Here is a 2,333-nt window from a genome sequence, read left to right as displayed (position 1 = left end):
CAGTCCATCACAAGGATCCCTCTGGTTGCCCTTTCATAACCACACCCACCTTCCTCCTTCCCTCTACTCTCTTTCCTTAACTCTGGGCAACCACTAATCTGCTCTTTATTCCTAAATTTTTTTCATTTCGAGACTATTACATAAATGGAATCATACAGTATATAAACTTTTGGCTTCTTTTTTGCTCATCATAATTCCCTGGAGATTCGTTCAAGTTTTTGTATGAAGTTTATTCCCCTTCACTGTTGAGTAGTATCCATGGTATGTATGTACTCTGGTTTGTTTAACCATTCACCCACTGAAAGACATCTGGGTTGTTTCCAGTTTGGGGCTATTACAGATAAAGCTGCCATGAACATTCATCTATAGGTTGTTGTGTGAGCATAAGTTTTCATTTTTCTGGGATAAATGACCAAGAGTAAAATTGCTGAGTCATATGATAGTTTCAGGTTTAGTTTTTTAAGAAATTGCTAAACTGTTTGCCAGAGTGGCTGCACCATTTTACAGACCCATTAGCAATGTATGAGTGATCCAGTTTCTCCACATTCTTGTCAGCATTTGCTGTTGTCACTATGTTTTGGGGGTTTTTAAAAATAAATTTATTTATTTATTTTTGGCTGCATTGGGTCTTCAGTGCTGTGCACAGGCTTTCTCTAGTTGCGGCGAGCGGGGGCTACTCTTCACTGAGGTGTGCGGGCCTCTCATTGCGGTGGCTTCTCTTTCTTGCCGAGCACTGGCTCTAGGCACACGGGCTCAGTGGTTGTGGTGCACGGGCTTAGTTGCTCCGTGGCATGTGGGATCTTCCCGGACCAGGGCTCGAACCCGTGTCCCCTGCATTGGCAGGCGGATTCTTAACCACTGCGCCACCAGGGAAGTCCCCTTCTTTGTGGTTTTAATTTGCATTTCCCTGATGGTCAATGATTTTGAGCATCTTTTTGAAATGTGCTTATCTGCCATATGTATATATCCTCTTCAGCAAAATGTCTGTTCACATATTTTGCTCATTTTCTAAATCGGCTTGTTTGGGTTTTTTACCGTTGAGTTTTGAGAGCTCTTTATATATTCTAGATACCAATCCTTTGTCTGATATGTGATTTGCAAATACTTTCTCCTTGTTTGTAGCTTGTCTTCTCATCCTTGTCACAGGGCCTTTGCAGAATGAAAGTTTTTCATTTTGTTAAAGTCCGATTTATCAATTTTTCCTATTATGGATTATGTTTTTAGTGTCCCGTCTAAGAATTCTTCGCTTAACCGTAGACCCCAAAGATTTCCTCCTATTCTTCACACATCTTTAAAAATATAAATTGGGGGCTTCCCTGGTGGCGCAGTGGTTGAGAGTCTGCCTGCCAATGCAGGGGACACGGGTTCGAGCCCTGGTCTGGGAGGATCCCACGTGCCGCGGAGCAGCTGGGCCCGTGGGCCACAATTACTGAGCCTGCGCGTCTGGAGCCTGTGCTCCCCAACGGGGGGGGCCGCGATAGTGAGAGGCCCGCGCACCGCGATGAAGATTGGCCCCCGCTTGCCACAGCTGGAGAAAGCCCTCGCACAGAAATGAAGACCCAACACAGCCATAAATAAATAAATAAATAAATAAATAAAAATTAAAAAAATATATATATATATATAAATTGGATCACGTCTCAAGCTCCGCTCCCACAGCTTCACCGGCACTGTCTAGGTGGCAGCCGCACAGGCTTTCTTTCTATTTCTCCAAGTTTCTTCTACCTTGGGACCTCATGCATGCCCTTTGCTCTACTAGGAACAATCTTTGTGTGGCTGGTTTCTTCTTACACATTTGGACTCAGTTTATATGTTACTATGTTTGTGAGGCCAACTCAGACCGCATTATCTACACAGGTTCCACTGGTAGTTTCTACAGCAATGCCCAGCATTTGTCAAATAACTGGCACTTCGTATTCTAGCATTTCGTTATTGTTTTTGCTTGTTTAGCATCTGGTCTCTCACAAGACTCTGAATCCCATGAGGACAAAGACTTGGTTTCACCCCTCACCCTGGCACCCAGTGCTTATTTCAGGGCTCAGCAAACAGTGCGGTCTCAGTAAATATTTGCTAAGGAAACTAATTAATGAGGGCATTTTAAGAAAACTTTCCCTCAGTGTACAATATTTTCTGAGGAATTTTAAGAAGATTAAAGTTTTATTTGGGATCGTAACTGCTTTGGACAGAATTCATTTTAGATGAACTCTTACTGTCCAGGCTATCTTTGGTTTATATATTTTGTCTCAAGGATTTAAAGAGGAAAGGAGAGATTTCAATAAAATTTTGTGCCATAGGGGGGAAAAAAAATCTAGGCAGCAAAATTGAGTTTATGT

This window comes from Eschrichtius robustus, chromosome 17, assembly GCF_028021215.1.
Source record: "Eschrichtius robustus isolate mEscRob2 chromosome 17, mEscRob2.pri, whole genome shotgun sequence".
In the NCBI taxonomy this organism is placed as follows: domain Eukaryota; kingdom Metazoa; phylum Chordata; class Mammalia; order Artiodactyla; family Eschrichtiidae; genus Eschrichtius; species Eschrichtius robustus.
This window is presented reverse-complemented; position numbering follows the sequence as displayed.